Raw genomic sequence first — 25,086 nt, 5'->3', positions numbered from 1 at the left:
TGGGAATAAAAGCACATAAATTTTGTTTGTGTACAACGTCGCACGACCTCGCAATTGTCAGTTAAAATGAAGCAGTGCCGTATCGCAAAAATGGCCTGGTTATTAAGGGGGTAAATCCTTCCTGGGTTCAAGTAGTTAATAGAAAATGTGTTGGAAGGTGCACCTTAGGTATCTTCTGGTCAGTATAATACATTACAGCAGTGTAACCTGTTGCTTAAATGTAATCATTGGCTGCATTGGATGGCCAATAGTTACAGAAAGAAACAGTAGATTGATGGACCTAATGGTCCTTTTCATCTCTTCTGGCTGATCCTCTTGGCACACAGGGAAAGAATATCCAATTATATATCCAAAAATGCCCTGGCACAAGAGACGTTTTAAACATCTAAACTTCAAAACTCATTAAAACAGAAAATGTCTTGACAGTAGTATAAACACATTTAAATTGCTGCCAGGACTGCCTCTGCTTTAATGAAGTTTAATAAAAGTTCATATCGTTTAATAAGTCTTTCATGCTTGCACACTTTTGGATTTATAATCAGGATCTTCCTTTGAGAACGTAGGCCACACCCACCTCCCAGAATACATTACACCAGCATAACCCATTCTAATAAAAGAAACAGACCAGAAAAATGGCAAAGAATGGCCACTGCACTTTTAAAACACATAAAAGCACATTTCAAATTAACAAAGCTCAAACTTTATTATTATAAAATACTTAACTACATAACATCAATAACCTTTGCTCAGTTATTCAACCTCGAGCAACATTAATACAGATTCATCTAAATATAAACACCCCCCCAGAGATCCAGGGTGATCCAACCACATAGAAGTGCTCGCAACTAGGGTGGGAAGGAGGGAGCTGGAGGGGTCAAAGAGGAAGTTGCCAGCCTCAGCAGCCCCTTTTATAGACATTCCTGGGAATTCCAGACTTTTCCAAATGTTCCCACTGGCTCCCAATTGATGGCTTAATTAACATTTAAAGTGACAGTACCCATTTTAATATACTGCATGCACTAATAGCAGAAAACCGCTTAATCAATATAAATTGGGCTGGGATGGCCACAGTCTCAAGAAAGAGTCCCACATGAGTGCCCCTTTTATCATTCCCTCTATATGAGATGTGTCAATTCTGATAAAATAAAGGCTATGCTGCAGGTAGAATTTGCAAGCTGGTATCAGATTTTTTATGCAGTCTAGTATCATAGAAACTGGGAGTGGACTTTTCTGAACACAAACAAACATTGCTAGAGGTCTAGATAACTGTTTAAGCATTTTTAAATATCAAACTCAGGATACAAGCTATGCAAGGAACATGAATGAGGTACCCTTAGGATGGTGACATTGTTCAGGGCTTTGTCATTTGATTAGGTTGGAAATAGCAGGGAAAAAAGTAGTGAGCACTTTGCTGAAGGAAACATGCCAACAGCTTGCAGAACGGTTAGCACTCAGCATTGTTGGTGCCAAGAATAAGTGGTTCTTGGAGGAAGAAGTGCATTGAGACTCAAAAAAAAAAAAAAATAGTAAGCTAGTTATGGCATCTTGAAAATAGAATTCTTAACCTTTAAAATATAAAAAAAAATATGTTTACAATTATCATACAATTATACACATCACTAAATAGATAACAGTTTTATAAATGGTAAGATCACTTTGACAATTTTTAAACCACAAGAGAATTAGCTTGGAAGAACTTTATGTCATTGTTCACACTGCTGGACCACTAACTAAGGTGCTTGAATCGTGTAGAGATCTACTAATAATGAATTGGCTATACAATACTTTATTGGGAGAATCTGCTCTGCTTCACACTGGGGCCGCAGCCATGTTAGCGCTAAAGCGACGCTCATTTTAGTGGCGCTTTAGCGCTGTTTAAGAGGCGCTTTTCATCTGCTAGCGGGGCGCTTTTAACCCCAAAGAAGGGGTTAAAAACTCCCATGTTGCGGCGCTTCTGAAGTGCTTTTCAGACTCTTTGGAAGTGCTGCCCATTCAGTCCAATGGGCAGGGAGTTTTGGGAGCACTAAATACAGCGCTCACAAAAAGCCCCAAAGATGCTGCTTTGCAGGGCTTTTCGGAACGTCCCGCAAGCGCACCGCCCCAGTGTGAAAAGAATGAATGGGAGGTGCTGGTGGTGCTCAGCAGAAGCTTTTTTCAGCGTAAAACCCCTGAAAACCGCCCCAGTGTGAAAGGGGTCTTAGAGGCAAAACATTGAAATCTTATTGAACACTGGTGATTCTTTTGGCTAACAGGCAAGCTACTGTAAAAAAGAAAAGGAAAGTTGGATAGTGCAATGGAGGACCTACAACATATACAGTATCAATGCAAAAAAAGTGTGACAAAATATTAAAGAATAACATACAGCAGGGAAAGGGTTTTTTCATGCAGATTCAAGCGCAACATTGGAAATACACAAATCATTCAAATAATATGATTTGGGAATGCCTTTAGGCTGGGTTCACACTATCTTCGCATGGGGCTCACAGCAGGGGTCCTGTGCGTCCTGGTTCACAGTTTCGGGCCTGATTTCAGCCTAAATTTTTGGCTAAATTCGGATCTGAAACGGACCAAAAGACGCACAGGGCTCCTGTGCAAATTCGCACCGGAGCCGCAGCGGAGATATGTGAACCGGCTCCACAGAGAGCCGGTAAAAATCTCCTGCTCTTGCAAATTGGATGCAGGGAAGCCGCATCCAATTCGCAATAGTGTGAACCCAGCCTAAAGCTGTGCATGGAGTTACAGAACAGTATAATTTTTATGGACAGTGACAGCATAAACAACAGTGCATATTTGACTGTGGAATAATTTTTTAGGTTTTACAAGTAGTTTGGCTTACATAAAGCCCTATTCTAATTAATTTAGGTTTTAAAAATTGCTTTTTTTCAGGTAGCTTTAGCAGTAACGTGTACTTTTTCATCACAGTAATTGGCCCACTTTCACTGGCATATAAAAATTGGCCAGCCATTCATTGTGACTGTCCTTGTTTCACTGATGGAAAACTGTCCTGCTACTGGCCAATTCCAATCAAGTTCTCATTAGGAATTAACAGACCACAGATGAAACAGCAGTATAAAATTGGCCATCAGCAGGACATTTCTAATGAGGGAGAATTGGCTGAAATATACTAGAGAAAAATATTACAGGCAGGCGTTTTACTAAAGAAGTAAGAGACTGAAGATGACACAGCAGTGTACAACTGGCAAGCAGCAGGACAATGGTAATACCAAGGTTAGGCCTTAATTTACTAGGGAAAATAGAACAGATTGGCAGTTTACAACAAGAATATAGATACTACAATAGAAACAGTGGTGAAAAATTTGCCAGCAACAGGACAGTTTTAATCAGGGATAATAGGCCTAACTGGTGTTTGCTTAACCACTTCAATATTAGGCACTCAATATTAGGCACTTCCCCCCCCTTCCTGCCCAAGCCAATTTTCAGCTTTCAGCGCTGTCGCTGTTTATTTTTTTTATTTATTTTTTTTTTCTTTTCCACTTCAGTGAACGTTTTTGAGAGACTTATTTCAACTTGCCGTTCAAACTATGTCCCTTCTCAATTTCAAATCATTGTGGCATCTATAAAGAGGAAGAGTTTATTTATTTATGTTTATACAAAAACTACAACATTTTTCCCATTCTACCCCACCCACCCTCTGTCCCCCCTCTCCAACCTCCACCCCCCCCCTTTCTTACCATTAAATTATTTCTTTAATAATAAACAGCTGTCGCTGTTTAAATGACAATTGCACGGTCATGCTACGCTGTACCCAAACAAAATTTTTATCATTTTCTTCTCACAAATAGAGCTTTCTTTTGGTGGTATTTGATCACCTCTGCGGTTTTTATTTTTTGCTAAACAAATAAAAAAAGACTGAAAATTTAAAAAATATATGTTTTTCTTTGTTTCTGTTATAAAATTTTGTAAATAAGTACGTTTTCTCCTTCACTGATGGGCACTAACGAGGCTGCACTGCCAGGCACTGATAGGTGGCACTGATGGGCACTGATAGGTGGCACTGATGGGCACTGATAGGTGGCACTGAAGGGCACTGATAGGGAACACAGATGGCGGCATGGTATTTATATGGTGACATGGAGGAGGGAGGAACTACATTACCCAGTGTCCTTTGCGAGCTGCTACGGTGGTCAGGAGGTAACATTTTTAGTGCAGCGAAAGGGGCATAGGGGGATGTGCGGTGTACATACACTCTGGGAAGTATGGCGCCAGGAGGCCTCAACGAGGATCTGGAGGTTCACTCCGTCTTATAATCCATTTCTCTGCATAAAGTCATCTAGAGCCTAACCCACTGGCCTATCTAATAATCATTTTCATAATTTCAATTATCTGCACACATATTCACACTACTTACATCTACATTCATACAAGTAATGTCCTTTTTTTACATTTTTTAAATTTTTTTTGGATCTCTCTATATACACATGTGTACACATATATGCAGGGCTTTTTTTCAGCGGGAATGCGGGGGAACGTAGTTCCGGCACATCCATCACTGAATGTATGTAATAGCACGGGGTGTGGGTGTGGCGTGTGCTGGAGGGTCTATGGATGTTGGCTGGTTGGGGATCTGATTTTGTGTGAGGGTTTATTGTTGCTAATGGGGAATCTATTGTTGCTGGGGGGGGGGTCTTGTGTTGTTGGAAGGGATCTACTGTTGAGGGAGAGGTCTATTTTTACTGGCTTCTGGAGGATCTATTGATGCTGGCTGCTGGGAGATCTGTTGTTGCTGCTGGGGGAGTCTAATGTTGCTTGGGTGGATATTTTGTTACTGGGTGTGATATTTTGTTGTGGGTGGTTCACTGTTGCTGCAGAGAATCTATTGTTGTTGGGGTGGAGTCCATTGTTGCTGGGGGAGTCTATTGTTGCGTGGGGATCTATTGCTGGGATTCTATTCCTGCCTGCAGGGGATCTATTTTACTGCTTTTCTTTTTATCATTAACATGTTCCATAGAAATTTAGATTTAGCACCACAAAATGATACTTGGTTCTGTATTCTCTAAAAGGGGCAGTACTGGTAGGTGGGTAGGGGGTGGAATCAAGGGACGGTGGTCAGAGGTGGGTAGGGGGCAGAGACAAGGGGTGACTCAGATGGGGGGAGTTCCTGCACCTATTCTCTGAGAAAAAAAGCCCTGCATATATCCAAAATTCTCTATATAGAATGTTCCCACTTTCAATAGAGCCTTTATAGCCACCCTCTGAATTTGCACGACCCTAATCAATTTGTGCTGTACTTATCACCTTTTTTGGCTCATGTATTACCAATATCCACCATTAGAGGGCCAGCCCCATATCCATCATTCAAGTAGTTCCAGTCCCCTCTATATTTATTATTTTATTTTTATTTATTTCAGGTACTTATATAGCGCCGTCAATTTACGCAGCGCTTTACATCCACATTGTACATTCACATCAGTCCCTACCCTCAAGGAGCTTACAATCTAAGGTCCCTAACTCACCATCATACATACTAGGGACAATTTAGACAGGATCCAATTAACCTACCAGCATGTCTTTGGAGTGTGGGAGGAAACCGGAGTACCCGGAGGAAACCCACGCAGGCACAGGTAGAACATGCAACCTCCAGGCAGGTAGTGTCGTGGTTGGGATTCGAACCAGCGACCCTTCTTACTGCTAGGTGAAAGTGCTACCCACTACACCACTGTGCCGCTCTATACCAAATATCTCTTTCCCACCATTCCATATACCCTTCCTTACTCTTTTGAAATAGAATATGTGATGTGATGTACACCACACATCCCTCTATGCCAGTGGTTCTCAACTCTGGTCCTCAGGACCCACCAACAGGCCAGGTTTGCAAGATAACTGAAATACATCACAGGTGATATAATTTCCTGCTCAGTGATTGCAGTATTCTAGTCTGCATCTCCCCAAGGTAATACTTAAAATCTGGCCTGTTAGTGGGTCCTGAGGACAGGAGTTGAGAACCACTGCTCTATGCCTTTTTCGCTGCACATAAAATGTTACCTCCTGACCACCGTAGCAGCTCGCAAAGGACACTGGGTAATGTAGTTCCTCCATGTCACCATATAAATACTGCCTCATTCCATCATGATGCTATCACAGCCCGAAGAAGGAGCACTCATGCTCCGAACGTGCGCCTGTTGGCCCTGTGCCCCACATCCAGTGACGTCACAGCTGACGGGGAGATGACTGCCAGCTTGACTCGAAGCCTTGGAAACCCCTAGCTAGCGAGACAGCAGCAGCACCCCACACCGCCGGCTTTCTGGCTCAGGACTACACAGCAAGTCTCCTCTTGTGACTAGCCATTTTAACCCTTACCCTGTGAGTTAATTCTTATTTTAATTTTTTATCTTAATAAATTCATCATTATTCATTTTAATATACTGCACTCAAATGAGCACCACTGTTCTCCACATTATATATCTACAGAGCTGCTTCCTCTTCCACAGCTGACTGCACCTCTAGAGCGCTATATATATCTTTAACCCATCAAACTTGTTCCTAACCCATTGAAGCCTGAACTGAACTTTCCAGGGTCCAAGCTACCCCCAACCACTGGATTTTATTATCATAATCACCTTTACCTATAGTTTTGTTTCCCACCCATCCGTCTCTCTCCAAGCGCCACTATACTCCCCCCCACTCCTCTACTAATTAATCAGCTGTCAGCCAATGATAGCTGATCACAGAAGTAAACAGAAGCCGGTTAATGGCTTTTTTTTCTTCACACTGTAAGGGTGATGAAAAGAATAAAGCCATTTACCTGCTTCTGTTAGAGGGACATCGGTCCCCTAAGTTCCCACCAGTGCTGCTAATTAGTGCCCACCAATGCTGCTAATCAGTGCCCACCAGTGCATCTATTAGGGTCCATCAGTACTGCTAATCAGTGCCCATCAGTGCTGCCAATCAGTGCCCATCAGTGTCTCATCATCAGTGCCCACCAGTGCTACCTATCAATGCCCATCAGTGCTGCCTATCAGTGATACTTCTCAGTGCCACCCACCAGTGCTGCCTCATCAGTGCCTCCTGATCATTGCACATCAGTGCTGCCAATCAGTACCCACCAGTGCCACCTATCAGTGCCAATCAGTGCTGTCTATCAGTGCCACCTCTCCATGCCATCTATCAGTGTCCATCAGTGCCCATCAGTGCCACCCTACAGTGCAGCCTCATCAGTACATTCTGCTCAGTGACCACCAGTGCCACCTTATCAGTTCCCATCAGTGCTGCCTATCAGTTCCCATCAGTGCAGCCTATCAGTGCCCATCAGTGCCACTTCATCAGTGCCCATCAGTGAAGGAGAAAAATGACCTGTTTGCAAATTTTTTTTTGGTCTTTTTTTTGGCGAAAAAAAAAAAAAGAAAACAGTGGTGATAAAATACCACCAAAAGAAAGCTCTATTTGTGTAGAGTCATTCAAAGTGTGAGAGCGCTAAAATCTGAAAATTGACCTGATCAGTAAGGGAGTATAAGTGCCCAGTAAGCAAGTGGTTAACGTGAGCGAAATCCTGGGGCAACAGAGAGTTAAGTGGGGCGGAGGGTTTTTAAGAACTCCCAGGATTCTTTGCCCGGTTGTGTTTGTCCAAAGAGTTGTTAACCAAAGCAGTTAAGTACTCTAACCTTTTTTACATCTCGGATTTTTGTGTGGAGTTCACCAGGAAAGGAGGTTCGCACATTTTCAATTGAGGGCAACTAGGCATCTGGCTGCTGTTAAGATATGCAATAACAACTTTTTGTATCTTTTGGAGAATGTGTGGGAGGAAGCCTCAAGAGAAAAATTTTGGGAGAAAAGGGGATCCAAGACCTAAAAAGGGAGTGTATAAGAGAGTAAACAGCTTGCCAACAAGGGACAAGCAGTCTATAACTCCAATATATATGCTGTAAGATGCCCAAATCCCTTCTATGCAACCAACATCGATTATCTGCAGTGGGGTATATTGACCAGAGCACTGCTGGGGTCAAGTAAAAATGACAGAGAATTTTGTGCTGTTTTTTTTTTGTATAGGGTGCATATAGAGCTCTTAGAGGCTTGGCACCATAAAACATGCCACGTGGAAAGAGGTAATTCCTTGCCCAAAATCTGTTCCCATTTACTCATGTATGAGTGTTTGAATGGGAGTTTGGGGTGGAAGGAAGATGACTATCCTATAGATCTGAATAGATCCCACCAAGCAGGTTTGTTCAAAATACGTCAGTTTAGAAAACTGGAGGTAATTGGTGAGAGTGTGAGCATAATTGCAAATTTTTAAGTAACTAAAGAAAGCTTGTCCAGGGAGATTGAAGAGCTTTTGAAGTTCTGAGAAATATCTGAGTTTTCTAGTTCTAGCATCCACCAGTTGACCAAAGTGGAATAAGGCTCTGCCTTTCCAGTAATGAGACATCTGTGAAGTTAGGCTATCCAGGATATTAGGCGTGAATAGGAAGGAGGTAGCTATGTAATCTGGGTAGTGAGAGGGTACAGTCTTTTAGCCACAAAGGTATAGTCTTTAAGCCATAAAGTGTGCAGTAGGGAGATAGGTCTTAAGAGGTGGGACTGGATAGCATAGCTTCACTGCTCCATAACATGGAGATGGGGTGAACCGGGGCTAGCCATAACTTCTCAATTATAGTCCAGCAGTTATACATATATAGGGTGCACCAAGAGCTCACAGAGTGTAGTTGGGCAGCTAGATAGTATTTGGCAAAATGTGAAAAGGCCAACCCAACCTGTTCCCGAGGGGCATATAAGATGGATTTAGCGATCATGTGTTATTTGTCATTCCAAAGGAAATTGAGCATAGTGGATTGGAGTTTTTTTTTAAAGGATGAGGGAATGGGGATTAGTAAATAGAAATTTAGGTAAAATGGACATTTTAATGGTTGCAATACAACCTATAAAGGAGATATGATGGGAATTCCACTGAAAGAGAAGAGTGACAACCTGGTTGTACAGTGGAGGAAGGTTCTCCTTATACAGTGTGTCAAAGGAAGGGGTCATTTTAATACCTAACAAGTATTTTAGTAAGAAATTTTCCACGTGTAAGGGTAGGATTGAGAAGCTGTAATGCTTGATGAGGTATATTGAGGAGGAGGGCTTCCATCTTGTTGTGTCATTTGCAGTTGGGTTGGTGTTAAAAGGATGTTATCGGGGAAGAGAGAAATTTTAAAATTTCTATTATGAACCTAAATGCCTCGTATATCGAGGTTCAATCTAATATGAGCAGGGAGAGGCTCTAGACACAAGGCAAAAAAAAGTAGGATAGAGGGCAGCCTTGTCTTCTGTAGTTAGAGATAGCAAAAGAGGTAGAGATGGCGTATGGTGTTCTGACACAGGCAGGAAAAAGAGAACAAATTAAACTGTAAAACAGTATAAACATAACCATTTCTATTCAATAACTCTCCAACAGGGAAAACAATTGGCAAGGCAGGGGTTCTCAAGCATCCACAGAGGACAAGAAAGAAAAAAGAAAGCTCTGTTGCCAACAAAAATAAAACAAACAAGAAATAGTGGATGATCAAGGAGCTCAGAGGGGGGAGGAAAAGTGGACCGGGAGGCCAAAAATCCTGCAAGGCCTGCTTGTAAATGTTTCCATGTGAGACACTGGTGGCTCACAACATCCTGTAGGAAAGACCTAAAGAATCCTTACATAGTAATAAACAATACAATGCCTGTCAGGAAAGGTCTCCTCCACTGGTAATATCGATCATTTGGCGTGCAGTACTGAGGTCCACCAGCAGGTGTCTCCTGGCAGTTTGGAGCTGTCAGAAGAGCTTTTTCCTGCTGGTATTCTGTCACCTTTGGGCCATAGTACTGGTGTCCACCAGCGGAGGAATCCTGGCAGTATAGAGCAGGTATTCTCCTCTGCAGACAGGTGTCACCTGACCTTAATTAGCAGCTGCAGTATAAATACCCGGCAAGTGCACACTCATCTTGCCATGGTATTTTCCTTGAGCCCTGACCAGCAGCCTGCATCCTGATTACCTGATTCCTGATTCCTGAAACCTGATTCCTAGAACCTATTCCCTGTCTGTTACCTGAACCCTGGACCCCGAGCCTTGTATCTTACCCGTTCCCCCTGTGATCCATCCATCCTCTCTTTGTCCTGTAGTTTCCCATCCCCAGCTGCTGACCTCCTGTTGACGACCCTGGCCTGGCTCTGTTTATGATCTCAGTATTTCCCTTACTTGTATATACTTGTTCTGTTATTATTATTATGTGTGGGGTTCTGTTTTGTACTAGTTGCAGTCCACACACTTCTGGTCTTATCTTGTACATGACAGAATACCAGGGCCATCCCTGACCAGAAGTGGCTGCACAGAGGAACCATCTTGGTTCTGCTGGCTTTGCTGGAATGAATCCCAATGTGATCCCATATTATGCTCTGCTGGCGTCAGAAAGTGGCGAGTATCTCCGCCAGTTACTAAAAGAGTGGACCAATGACCAGCTACTTGAGCTCATCCGTTTGGCTCACTCCCTGGTTGACCAGGGCTGTATGTTGTTTGGGGATGTGCAGCCTTTGATCCCAATATGTGCTGATCTAGCCCTGTCCTGTGTTCCTAAGACCAGTGATGATTTTTCTCCCCCTTTCAGTGCTGATCAGGTGGAGTCTCTGGTGTGGCTGTTAGAGGATGATTCCGCATGCTTTTTTGAGCACTATTCCATCTGGCAGCCTGTGGTCCATCCTTTGTCCAACCCATACTCTCAGCATGGTCTGATATGTTACAACCAGCCCCAACCAATCCACAACAAACCACCTCTGCCATCAGACACCTACCTGCCCACAAGTCTGTCTCCCCATCATCCACGCCAAACTCAGTTGCAACTCAGTATACATTGCTCCCAACCAGATACTCATATCCGGTCTCTGCTCCCTGTACCTATCCTGCATTCAACCCACCTGCCTCTTCTCAGCTGCCTACTAATCCAAAAAAACTTCCCCCAGCTACTGTTATCTCTTCTCCACCATATCCCAATCCTCCTTTCTAGTCTGCTACACCCCCCACCTACAGAGCCTCAGTGACTAAACCCAAGAAAAAACGAAAGTTTTTTCCATCCAAGACAATCCTGCCAGTAACCCAACCTACCTCTGCACCAGCTAATCCAATCCAGTCTGACGTCAGAGTGCTTGCAACCCAGTCTGACGTCCCAGTGCATGCAACCCAGTCTGACGTCCCAGTGCTTGCAACCCAGTCTGACGTCCCAGTGCTTGCAACCCAGTCTGACGTCCCAGTGCTTGCAACCCAGTCTGACGTCCCAGTGCTTGCAACCCAGTCTGACGTCCCAGTGCTTGCAACCCAGTCTGACATCCCAGTGCTTGCAACCCAGTCTGACGTCCCAGAGCTTGCTATCCAGTCTGACGTCCCAGTGCTTGCAACCCAGTCTGACGTCCCAGTGCTTGCTATCCAGTCTGACGTCCCAGTGCTTGCTATCCAGTCTGACGTCCCAGTGCTTGCTATCCATTCTGACGTCCCAGTGCTTGCTATCCATTCTGACGTCCCAGTGCTTGCTATCCAGTCTGACGTCCCAGTGCTTGCTATCCAGTCTGACGTCCCAGTGCTTGCTATCCAGTCTGACGTCCCAGTGCCTGTTATCCAGTCTGACGTCCCAGTGCCTGTTATCCAGTCTGACGTCCCAGTGCCTGTTATCCAATCTGATGTCCACTTTCCAGCCTGATGTCCTGGTACCCGCCTTCCAGCCTGAGGTGCCAATGTTCCAGCCTGAGGTGCCAGTGTTCCAGCCGGAGGGGCCAGTGTTCCAGCCTGAGGGGCCAGTGTTCCAGCCTGAGGGGCCAGTGTTCCAGCCGGAGGTGCCAGTGTTCCAGCCGGAGGTGCCAGTGTTTCAGCCGGTGGTGCCAGTACCTACTTTCCAGCCTGATGTGCCTGCTCTTCAGCCTGATGTGCCCGCCTTGCAGCCGGTGGTGCCAGTGCCTACTTTCCAGCCTGATGACCCAAAGCTTGCTGCCCGGCCTGACGACCCGGAGCTTGCTGCCCAGCCTGTGCCCATGCCTGCTACCCAGCTTGAAGTGCCTGCTGCCCAGCTTGAAGTGCCTGCTGCCCAGCTTGAAGTGCCCGTGCCTGCTGCCCAGCCTGGTGTGTTCCTGTCCGCTGCCCAGCCCGGTGTGTTCCTGTCCGCTGCCCATCCTGGTGTGTTCCTGTCCACTGCCCAGCCTGGTGCGTTCCTGTCCGCTGCAAAGCCTGGCGTGTTCCTGTCCGCTGCCCAGCCTGGTGTATTCCTGTCCGTTGCCCAACCTGATGTATTCCTGTCTGCTACCCAGCCTGATGTGCCACTGCCCGCTGCCCAGCTTGAAGTGCCCGCTGCCCAGCTTGAAGTACCCGCTGCCCAGCTTGAAGTGCCCGCTGCCCAGCTTGAGGTGCCCGCTGCCCGGCTGGACACCATAGACTTTCCCCAGCAACGGCTAGTTCGAGCATCCGGAGGTCGCTTCTTCGACAGGGATTACTGTCAGGAAAGGTCCCCTCTGCAGGTAATATTGATCATTTGGCGTGCAGTACTGAGGTCCACCAGCAGGTGTCTCCTGGCAGTTTGGACCTGTCAGAAGAGCTTTTTCCTGCTGGTATTCTGTCACCTTTGGGCCGCAATACTGGCGTCCACCAGCGGAGGAATCCTGGCAGTATGGAGCAGGTATTCTCCTCTGCAGACAGGTGTCACCTGACCTTAATTGGCAGCTGCAGTATAAATACCCGGCAAGTGCACACTCATCTTGCCCTGGTATTTTCCTTGAGCCCTGACTCGCAGCCTGCATCCTGATTACCTGATTCCTGATTCCTGAAACCTGATTCCTAGAACCTGTGGATCTTGTTCCCTGTCTGTTACCTGAACCCTGGACCCTGAGCCTTGTATCTTACCCATCCCTCCTGTGATCCATCCATCCTCTCTTTGTCCTGTTTGTTTCCCTTCCCCAGATGCTGACCTCCTGTTGACGACCCTGGCCGGGCTCTGTTTACAATCTCTGTATTTCCCTTACTTGTATATACTTGTTCTGTTATTATTATTATTTGTGGGGTTCTGTTTTGTATTAGTTGCAGTCCACACAGTTCTGGTCTTATCTGGTACATGACAATGCCTCAATAAAAATACAATTACATCTCCTGGCTGTGTAGAGCTTATGGCTCGTTGGTGGACATTCCCCCCTTAAAGTGGATGTAAACCCAATGTCATCCTTTCTAAACTACTGCCATAGGGGTTATCTATAAGGATATACATGCCTCCGGCATGTATCTTTACCTGTCAAATGTCTCCCCTCTGTCTGTTATTAGACCCGAAAAACTGCATATTCTGTGGGTGGGTCTGTTGTCTGGAGCTCGGTGGGTGGAATTGTGATGTCAGTAGACTCCCCCCCCCACCTCTACACTCCTTGTCAATATGCATTTTCTCTGTGTATTTCTAACACTGAACTTCTGCTGAACTTCTGCTGAACTTCTGCTATGATCTCTAACATCCAGTGAAAAGACAGGAAAGTAACCACATGACTTCAGCATGCCAAATCATGCTGAGGTGTGGAACAGCCAATCCTTGCAGAGCTGCTGAAAAAAAGGAGTGGGGGAGGGAATTAAAAAATAATGCCTGTGTCTTAGGCTGTCACTCACAGCAAGGGGGAGTATTTGACAAAGTTTTTCTCAGTTTGTCAAGATTTTTCTCACTGAACAATAAAAGAGGATTGCTCAGAGATGGATTAACTTTGTGTGGCAAGACTGGGCTCAAATGATAGGAAATCTTATACTCTACAGTATGATAAAAAATTAAAAAAAAAAATTTGGGGTTTACATCCACTTTAAAGCCCACAAGTTTAAAAGCATTTAGGGGTTTCCAATACACAACTTCAATCCAAAAGCATGGGAATGTGCTAAGAGATGTAATGGTCCAAATAAAGTGTGTGGTAGCATCATGGAGGGGATGTCCGAAGACTGAAGCTAGTGATATCTGAACTAGGCAGTAAACACTGCTGTCATCAGGTCAAGTAGAAAAACTAGCATTTTGTATATAAGCAAGGTTTGTTAAGGTAGTGAGAAATGGACACGCAATAGGGGCCTTTCAGGCCATGAGTGCAACGGGTTACTCATAGATCTCAGAAACTGAAGGTGTCAAGCAGTAAGAGATAATGGCTTCCGAGGACATTCTTTATCTGAGATGTGTGTGTGGGGAGGATGTTGTAGGAGATTACAGGCAGGGACCTTTTTTGCTGGTGACAAGAATCCAAGGATCTGGGCAGGATGGAGAAGTTGGCAAGGGCTACTAACGGAAAATTCTGGAAAGTCCAGATGCTGAGAAGGATAACTGAAGGGGAAGCCCCCAACAATATTGTATGTTGTTGTTCTGAAGAGATGTCCCATCAAACTCAGTTGTTTTTGCTGGCTTTTTTGCACAATTATTTCCTCAAGGGTAAAGTCATGTACCCTACAGATCACGTCTCAGGGTCTAGATGGGGGGACCCCATGGGCGGAGGGCATGATGAGCATGGTCCAGTTTGATTTCTTGGTGAGTAGAGCGGCCCAAAATATTGTTAAAAATTGCTGGTAAGGTGTATTTCAGATCCGTGACAGGTGCTGCCTCTGGGAGACCCTGGACCCATGGACTGATGTTATTGCGCCTGTCTCTGTCAGGATCTTCAAGGTGGCATTCGAAGTCTCGGAGCATGGTAGCCTCATCCATAGGATGACTATTAATCTGACAGACATTGTGTCTAGTATCCAGGAGGTCATCCTCTAGAGAAGAGACTCTGGTAGAGGGCTGTTAGAGGTCTCATCTGAGTGTGCTTATTCCAGATCTGCACATTTCCCGGATCTCTTAGATTAATAAGTGGAAATCTTGTTTGGTAGGCATGCAGCAGACATAGTCCTCCAGAAGGTGCAGGTTTCTAGGCAAATGTCAGAGTCATAGGTAGGGTACATGTGCCCATACACCACATGGGGTGGCTAAGCTCTGTGGGTAGTGTGGGGACCCCTGAAGAAGGTTTGAGATGTGAAGGGTTGCATCTTTGGGCTCACATCAGCAAAGGTAGAGGCTGTGGAAGAAGATTGTACTCTGTGAGAATTAGTAGTGGCTGATCCCTTGGAAGAAACCATTGGTGGTGTTAAGATTTCACTTGCCACGGTGTGGCACTGACCTCATGTAGTGTGGGAGCATAGAAGGAGAGAGCACTGAGGATTCTACAGGGGAGAGGGCTGAGAGGGCAAGGTGGCGACTGCTTCACTGTTTACGATCAGACATGGATGGAAGGGCTAAAACAGGTCCTTCACTGCTTGAGCTGCTGGGGAGAGAGGGGCTGGTAAGGTGGAACAGGCTTGGGGAGCTGAGGAAAGCAGGTGTGTCAGAGCACTATCAGATTGGTGCTTATCTGTGGGCTCACTAACAAATTCAGTGGTGGGAGACAGAGCTGCTGCAGAGGGAGCCAGCACCATCTTGGAAGCGTGAATGGTGTCCGCTCCTCTGTGCTCAAAATACTTGGTAATGAGTGGTGGGGATACCGAGGAGGATCGGGAGGCATGGACTGGGTGTTTAGGATCCTTTGTTCTCTTCTGTTTTGTTCTGTTTTCCTGTTTCCATGGGCAGCAGAATTTCAGTGTGCTGTGGAAAACAGGCCGGGAGAGGAGAATCAGAGAAGCAGAGCTGCACACGAAGCCATCCACTCTACGCCCTCCTCAAATGAATTTTTGTGCACACAAACATGATACAATTTTCAAAATTTGATAACAAATAAAAGATTAAAGAGTGTCAAGCAATGTTGGTCCATCCATAGAGGGCACACGGGCGCCGCCCCCCCATCCATGCGTCCGGCCCTCTGATCTTTATACAGGGACGCCAAACCATGGATTTCAATGGGGGGGCCAGGGGCTCTAATAGGCTTCAAAAAAGGGTGGGCTCAGGGCACGGAGCACTGCGCTCTGAGCCCACTCAGTTATGTGACAACAGCAAATGAATATTAAATATTCTCTCACTAATCCTTCTCCCGGCCAATCAGGAAGTGGGTTATGAAACCCGTTTCCTGATTGGCCAAAATGCCAGGCGATCCTATTGGGCACCAAGGAGGAGGAGAGCAGAGAGAAGGCCGGAAGCGAAGACCCACAACCCACCAGCCGCCACTGAATTGGCTCACCTGCAGCGGTGCACCCCGGCTCAGAAAGTGGAGGGAGGGGAAATCAGAGTGAGGCGGTTAAGGAGACTGTCCGTCTCGCGGGGGGGGGGCATTTCTCACATTAATTTCCCTGAGGATGGGGGTGGACCGACTCATCTCCTGCCGAGGTGGGATTCAACACAGGGGTCTCACATATGTGAGGGGCTCCAGAATTGTTTTTCTGGATGAAGAAAACAATTTTTTTGTTTTCTCATTCTTAGATTAGGGTCTGGAGACTTGGAGGCTTCAAAGAGATTTGGGTGGGAGAAGCTTCTACCTCTGTCCCCATTCTGTCCTGAACGAGGCCCTACTTCTGCCTGCTGCCTGTAGGACTTACTGTCATTATGTCTCTGCACTAACCACACCACATGTTCCTACCTACTACCAGGACCAATATTTTTGGCACTGCTGACAATATCTCTGCCTGCACTGACCCTGGACTTTATATGGACAGTATCCCTGCCTGCTGCCTGGACAATTGTGTTTGCCGTTGCTGACCAAGTCCCTGCCTGCTGCCTGGACCAGTGCTATCCTCCTGTGTAAAAGAAAGAAGGGAATATTTTTGGGACTTTAAATGAGACGCAATGGGGAATATTGCGCCTCCATCCCTGATTGCTTTAGCAAAAAAGAGGGGGGGAGGGGGGGACTTTAGATGAGGTGCATGGGGTAGAGCCAGACAAAACCATATACATATGTAAAAAATTGTATTCTTTATTAGACCAAAGATAGGGCATGGATCAACCCATATAAATGCATAATAGCAAATTGGCATATAAAATACAAAGTATCAACATACATATTGAGGATAGTCACCAACATTACACAGAAAGTAAATATTATACACCACAGTCCCCCAAATGGAGTCGGCATAACATTATGCCAGAGTAGTAGAGCAATTAAAACCATCTGGAATCATGAATATGAGATGGATGCATCAAAATAAGCTCGACGACATTTCGTGGACTTCTATCCACTCATCAGGAGCAAGTGTATCCATGTACTAAAAAGGGGATAAAAAAATCACCATTATAGTTGGATATAACCACGGACTGGAGGGGTAGAGGGATTAAAGATGATGATGAACAAATAAACGGCCATGACTGAAAGTACTCACATAAGAGCTGATACTAGGCCATGCGATACCACGTGGAGCTCCAACAAAGTGAACAGAATGAAAAAATAGGGTGTCCATATAGTAAGAATAGGGAAGAGGAGACGAGATTCCTGAAATTAGGAGAAATTAATGAAAACTAAAGTAAAGAAATATTAGTAATGCTTGTTATAGAGGAATTTAAGAATGAATCAAGAGCTTGCTATGTATTTACCCATGTGGATCCTAATTGGAAATGAACCAAAATGGAGTGCAATGTGGGACTGCTGAGAAAAGGTCACTGAAGGGGAACTGCAGCGTGAGCCCAATGGCCAGGGTCGCATCCAGCATCACACTGGCATGACAAAGGAGAGACAGCACAGCAGCAGCCAGACCTACTCACCATGTGTCAGCCAAGCTGAAATAGCACACGCCTGCATGAAGGGACGCCCACTGGGCGTCACACGCATGGAGTGGAGGGTGTGGCGCCGATGCATGGTGAAATCGCCCGCCCAATCCCCCATCCCCATAATGTGTGGGAAGGAGGGGAGAGGGAAGGCATGCAGCGTGCATCGCAGCTCCCGTGCATCGCAGCTCCCGTGCAAACAAAACACCAGCCAACCTGTCGGCTGCAGAACACACTGAACCAATTCAGCTCAAAAGAGTAGAGACAATTACAGCAGCAGTGTGTCCATCAAAATCAGCTGTGTTCAATATGGTATATGATAACTTGACCACTAGGTGTCAGATACAAGGAAATGAAGGCTCATGAAGCACACACACCTCCATCCCTAATCAGTATTAAAGGAAAAAAATGAATATTTTTGGGACTTTAAATGAGACACAACGGGGGAATATTGCACCTCCATCCCTGGTTTGCTTTAGCATAAAAGAGGGGGGGAGGGTGGGACTTTAGATGAGGTGCGTGGGGTACAGCCAGACAAAACCATATACATATGTAAAAAATTGTATTCTTTATTAGACCATAGGGCATGGATCAACCCATATAAATGCATAATAGCACATTGGCATATAAAATACAAAGTATCAACATACATATTGAGGATAGTCACCAACATTACACAGAAAGTAAATATTATACATCACACTCCCCCAAATGGAGTAGGCATAACATTATGTCATTATGCCTGTGTACAACTGTGCTACTACAACCACAGGTAATCTTTTGTTTACGCTTTGCTCAGCATAATGTATTTTGGGGTGTAATTCTTGGTATGTGCATGCTATGTGTTCCTGGAACACCTGACGGTGTTCCTTGCATGTTGGATCTCTGTATGTGGCCAGGCTGTGTAAAAGTCTCACACATGTGGTATTGCCATACTCAGGAGGAGTAGCAGAATGTATTTTGGGGTGTCATTTTTGCTATCTAGATGCTATGTGTTGGAAATATCTTATAAACGGACAACTTTGTGTAAGAAAAAAAAAAAAAAAAAGCGTTTTCATTTTTTTTCCCCACATTTTCCAAAAACTTCTCGAAAAAAATAAACCTTTCAAAAGATTCATTATGCCTTATAGATTATACATTGGGGTGTTAGCTTTCCAAAATGGGGTCATTTTGTGGGTGTTTCCATTGTCCTGGTGCTTCAGGGCCTTCAAAAGTGTAATAGGTGGTTGAGAAATGTGATGTGTAATTTATGCTCCTAGAACACCTGATGGTGCTCCGTGCATGTTGGGCCTCTGTATGTGGCCAGGCAGTGAAAAAGTCCCACACATGTGGTATTGCTATACTCAGGAAGAGTAGCAGAATGTATTTTGGGGTGTCATTTGTGGTATGTACATGACATGTGAGAGAAATAAGCTATTACAATGACAATTTTGTGAAAAAAAAAAAATCTTAATTTTGCAAAGAATTGTGGGAAAAAATTACAACTTCAAATAACTTACCATGCCTCTTACTAAATACCTTGAAATGTCTACTTTCCAAAAAGGGGTTATTTTGGGGGCATTTGTACTTTCCTGGCTTGTTAGGGTCTCAAGAAATGAGATAGGCCGCCAGTACATCAGATGTAATAATTTTTTTATGATTTGCACCATAGCTTGTAGACTTTAAAACTTTCATGAGTCATTTTTTGTATGAGTGTTTGAATGGGAGTTTGGGGTGGAAGGAAGATGACTATCCTATAGATCTGAATAGATCCCACCAAGCAGGTTTGTTCAAAATACGTCAGTTTAGAAAACTGGAGGTAATTGGTGAGAGTGTGAGCATAATTGCAAATTTTTAAGTAACTAAAGAAAGCTTGTCCAGGGAGATTGAAGAGCTTTTGAAGTTCTGAGAAATATCTGAGTTTTCTAGTTCTAGCATCCACCAGTTGACCAAAGTGGAATAAGGCTCTGCCTTTCCAGTAATGAGACATCTGTGAAGTTAGGCTATCCAGGATATTAGGCGTGAATAGGAAGGAGGTAGCTATGTAATCTGGGTAGTGAGAGGGTACAGTCTTTTAGCCACAAAGGTATAGTCTTTAAGCCATAAAGTGTGCAGTAGGGAGATAGGTCTTAAGAGGTGGGACTGGATAGCATAGCTTCACTGCTCCATAACATGGAGATGGGGTGAACCGGGGCTAGCCATAACTTCTCAATTATAGTCCAGCAGTTATACATATATAGGGTGCACCAAGAGCTCACAGAGTGTAGTTGGGCAGCTAGATAGTATTTGGCAAAATGTGAAAAGGCCAACCCAACCTGTTCCCGAGGGGCATATAAGATGGATTTAGCGATCATGTGTTATTTGTCATTCCAAAGGAAATTGAGCATAGTGGATTGGAGTTTTTTTTTAAAGGATGAGGGAATGGGGATTAGTAAATAGAAATTTAGGTAAAATGGACATTTTAATGGTTGCAATACAACCTATAAAGGAGATATGATGGGAATTCCACTGAAAGAGAAGAGTGACAACCTGGTTGTACAGTGGAGGAAGGTTCTCCTTATACAGTGTGTCAAAGGAAGGGGTCATTTTAATACCTAACAAGTATTTTAGTAAGAAATTTTCCACGTGTAAGGGTAGGATTGAGAAGCTGTAATGCTTGATGAGGTATATTGAGGAGGAGGGCTTCCATCTTGTTGTGTCATTTGCAGTTGGGTTGGTGTTAAAAGGATGTTATCGGGGAAGAGAGAAATTTTAAAATTTCTATTATGAACCTAAATGCCTCGTATATCGAGGTTCAATCTAATATGAGCAGGGAGAGGCTCTAGACACAAGGCAAAAAAAAGTAGGATAGAGGGCAGCCTTGTCTTCTGTAGTTAGAGATAGCAAAAGAGGTAGAGATGGCGTATGGTGTTCTGACACAGGCAGGAAAAAGAGAACAAATTAAACTGTAAAACAGTATAAACATAACCATTTCTATTCAATAACTCTCCAACAGGGAAAACAATTGGCAAGGCAGGGGTTCTCAAGCATCCACAGAGGACAAGAAAGAAAAAAGAAAGCTCTGTTGCCAACAAAAATAAAACAAACAAGAAATAGTGGATGATCAAGGAGCTCAGAGGGGGGAGGAAAAGTGGACCGGGAGGCCAAAAATCCTGCAAGGCCTGCTTGTAAATGTTTCCATGTGAGACACTGGTGGCTCACAACATCCTGTAGGAAAGACCTAAAGAATCCTTACATAGTAATAAACAATACAATGCCTGTCAGGAAAGGTCTCCTCCACTGGTAATATCGATCATTTGGCGTGCAGTACTGAGGTCCACCAGCAGGTGTCTCCTGGCAGTTTGGAGCTGTCAGAAGAGCTTTTTCCTGCTGGTATTCTGTCACCTTTGGGCCATAGTACTGGTGTCCACCAGCGGAGGAATCCTGGCAGTATAGAGCAGGTATTCTCCTCTGCAGACAGGTGTCACCTGACCTTAATTAGCAGCTGCAGTATAAATACCCGGCAAGTGCACACTCATCTTGCCATGGTATTTTCCTTGAGCCCTGACCAGCAGCCTGCATCCTGATTACCTGATTCCTGATTCCTGAAACCTGATTCCTAGAACCTATTCCCTGTCTGTTACCTGAACCCTGGACCCCGAGCCTTGTATCTTACCCGTTCCCCCTGTGATCCATCCATCCTCTCTTTGTCCTGTAGTTTCCCATCCCCAGCTGCTGACCTCCTGTTGACGACCCTGGCCTGGCTCTGTTTATGATCTCAGTATTTCCCTTACTTGTATATACTTGTTCTGTTATTATTATTATGTGTGGGGTTCTGTTTTGTACTAGTTGCAGTCCACACACTTCTGGTCTTATCTTGTACATGACAGAATACCAGGGCCATCCCTGACCAGAAGTGGCTGCACAGAGGAACCATCTTGGTTCTGCTGGCTTTGCTGGAATGAATCCCAATGTGATCCCATATTATGCTCTGCTGGCGTCAGAAAGTGGCGAGTATCTCCGCCAGTTACTAAAAGAGTGGACCAATGACCAGCTACTTGAGCTCATCCGTTTGGCTCACTCCCTGGTTGACCAGGGCTGTATGTTGTTTGGGGATGTGCAGCCTTTGATCCCAATATGTGCTGATCTAGCCCTGTCCTGTGTTCCTAAGACCAGTGATGATTTTTCTCCCCCTTTCAGTGCTGATCAGGTGGAGTCTCTGGTGTGGCTGTTAGAGGATGATTCCGCATGCTTTTTTGAGCACTATTCCATCTGGCAGCCTGTGGTCCATCCTTTGTCCAACCCATACTCTCAGCATGGTCTGATATGTTACAACCAGCCCCAACCAATCCACAACAAACCACCTCTGCCATCAGACACCTACCTGCCCACAAGTCTGTCTCCCCATCATCCACGCCAAACTCAGTTGCAACTCAGTATACATTGCTCCCAACCAGATACTCATATCCGGTCTCTGCTCCCTGTACCTATCCTGCATTCAACCCACCTGCCTCTTCTCAGCTGCTTACTAATCCAAAAAAACTTCCCCCAGCTACTGTTATCTCTTCTCCACCATATCCCAATCCTCCTTTCTAGTCTGCTACACCCCCCACCTACAGAGCCTCAGTGACTAAACCCAAGAAAAAACGAAAGTTTTTTCCATCCAAGACAATCCTGCCAGTAACCCAACCTACCTCTGCACCAGCTAATCCAATCCAGTCTGACGTCAGAGTGCTTGCAACCCAGTCTGACGTCCCAGTGCATGCAACCCAGTCTGACGTCCCAGTGCTTGCAACCCAGTCTGACGTCCCAGTGCTTGCAACCCAGTCTGACGTCCCAGTGCTTGCAACCCAGTCTGACGTCCCAGTGCTTGCAACCCAGTCTGACGTCCCAGTGCTTGCAACCCAGTCTGACATCCCAGTGCTTGCAACCCAGTCTGACGTCCCAGAGCTTGCTATCCAGTCTGACGTCCCAGTGCTTGCAACCCAGTCTGACGTCCCAGTGCTTGCTATCCAGTCTGACGTCCCAGTGCTTGCTATCCAGTCTGACGTCCCAGTGCTTGCTATCCATTCTGACGTCCCAGTGCTTGCTATCCATTCTGACGTCCCAGTGCTTGCTATCCAGTCTGACGTCCCAGTGCTTGCTATCCAGTCTGACGTCCCAGTGCTTGCTATCCAGTCTGACGTCCCAGTGCCTGTTATCCAGTCTGACGTCCCAGTGCCTGTTATCCAGTCTGACGTCCCAGTGCCTGTTATCCAATCTGATGTCCACTTTCCAGCCTGATGTCCTGGTACCCGCCTTCCAGCCTGAGGTGCCAATGTTCCAGCCTGAGGTGCCAGTGTTCCAGCCGGAGGGGCCAGTGTTCCAGCCTGAGGGGCCAGTGTTCCAGCCTGAGGGGCCAGTGTTCCAGCCGGAGGTGCCAGTGTTCCAGCCGGAGGTGCCAGTGTTTCAGCCGGTGGTGCCAGTACCTACTTTCCAGCCTGATGTGCCTGCTCTTCAGCCTGATGTGCCCGCCTTGCAGCCGGTGGTGCCAGTGCCTACTTTCCAGCCTGATGACCCAAAGCTTGCTGCCCGGCCTGACGACCCGGAGCTTGCTGCCCAGCCTGTGCCCATGCCTGCTACCCAGCTTGAAGTGCCTGCTGCCCAGCTTGAAGTGCCTGCTGCCCAGCTTGAAGTGCCCGTGCCTGCTGCCCAGCCTGGTGTGTTCCTGTCCGCTGCCCAGCCCGGTGTGTTCCTGTCCGCTGCCCATCCTGGTGTGTTCCTGTCCACTGCCCAGCCTGGTGCGTTCCTGTCCGCTGCAAAGCCTGGCGTGTTCCTGTCCGCTGCCCAGCCTGGTGTATTCCTGTCCGTTGCCCAACCTGATGTATTCCTGTCTGCTACCCAGCCTGATGTGCCACTGCCCGCTGCCCAGCTTGAAGTGCCCGCTGCCCAGCTTGAAGTACCCGCTGCCCAGCTTGAAGTGCCCGCTGCCCAGCTTGAGGTGCCCGCTGCCCAGCTGGACACCATAGACTTTCCCCAGCAACGGCTAGTTCGAGCATCCGGAGGTCGCTTCTTCGACAGGGGGTACTGTCAGGAAAGGTCCCCTCTGCAGGTAATATTGATCATTTGGCGTGCAGTACTGAGGTCCACCAGCAGGTGTCTCCTGGCAGTTTGGACCTGTCAGAAGAGCTTTTTCCTGCTGGTATTCTGTCACCTTTGGGCCGCAATACTGGCGTCCACCAGCGGAGGAATCCTGGCAGTATGGAGCAGGTATTCTCCTCTGCAGACAGGTGTCACCTGACCTTAATTGGCAGCTGCAGTATAAATACCCGGCAAGTGCACACTCATCTTGCCCTGGTATTTTCCTTGAGCCCTGACTCGCAGCCTGCATCCTGATTACCTGATTCCTGATTCCTGAAACCTGATTCCTAGAACCTGTGGATCTTGTTCCCTGTCTGTTACCTGAACCCTGGACCCTGAGCCTTGTATCTTACCCATCCCTCCTGTGATCCATCCATCCTCTCTTTGTCCTGTTTGTTTCCCTTCCCCAGATGCTGACCTCCTGTTGACGACCCTGGCCGGGCTCTGTTTACAATCTCTGTATTTCCCTTACTTGTATATACTTGTTCTGTTATTATTATTATTTGTGGGGTTCTGTTTTGTATTAGTTGCAGTCCACACAGTTCTGGTCTTATCTGGTACATGACAATGCCTCAATAAAAATACAATTACATCTCCTGGCTGTGTAGAGCTTATGGCTCGTTGGTGGACATTCCCCCCTTAAAGTGGATGTAAACCCAATGTCATCCTTTCTAAACTACTGCCATAGGGGTTATCTATAAGGATATACATGCCTCCGGCATGTATCTTTACCTGTCAAATGTCTCCCCTCTGTCTGTTATTAGACCCGAAAAACTGCATATTCTGTGGGTGGGTCTGTTGTCTGGAGCTCGGTGGGTGGAATTGTGATGTCAGTAGACTCCCCCCCCCACCTCTACACTCCTTGTCAATATGCATTTTCTCTGTGTATTTCTAACACTGAACTTCTGCTGAACTTCTGCTGAACTTCTGCTATGATCTCTAACATCCAGTGAAAAGACAGGAAAGTAACCACATGACTTCAGCATGCCAAATCATGCTGAGGTGTGGAACAGCCAATCCTTGCAGAGCTGCTGAAAAAAAGGAGTGGGGGAGGGAATTAAAAAATAATGCCTGTGTCTTAGGCTGTCACTCACAGCAAGGGGGAGTATTTGACAAAGTTTTTCTCAGTTTGTCAAGATTTTTCTCACTGAACAATAAAAGAGGATTGCTCAGAGATGGATTAACTTTGTGTGGCAAGACTGGGCTCAAATGATAGGAAATCTTATACTCTACAGTATGATAAAAAATTAAAAAAAAAAAATTTGGGGTTTACATCCACTTTAAAGCCCACAAGTTTAAAAGCATTTAGGGGTTTCCAATACACAACTTCAATCCAAAAGCATGGGAATGTGCTAAGAGATGTAATGGTCCAAATAAAGTGTGTGGTAGCATCATGGAGGGGAT

This window comes from Aquarana catesbeiana, linkage group LG10, assembly GCF_042186555.1.
Source record: "Aquarana catesbeiana isolate 2022-GZ linkage group LG10, ASM4218655v1, whole genome shotgun sequence".
NCBI classification, from domain to species: Eukaryota; Metazoa; Chordata; class Amphibia; order Anura; family Ranidae; genus Aquarana; species Aquarana catesbeiana.
This window is presented reverse-complemented; position numbering follows the sequence as displayed.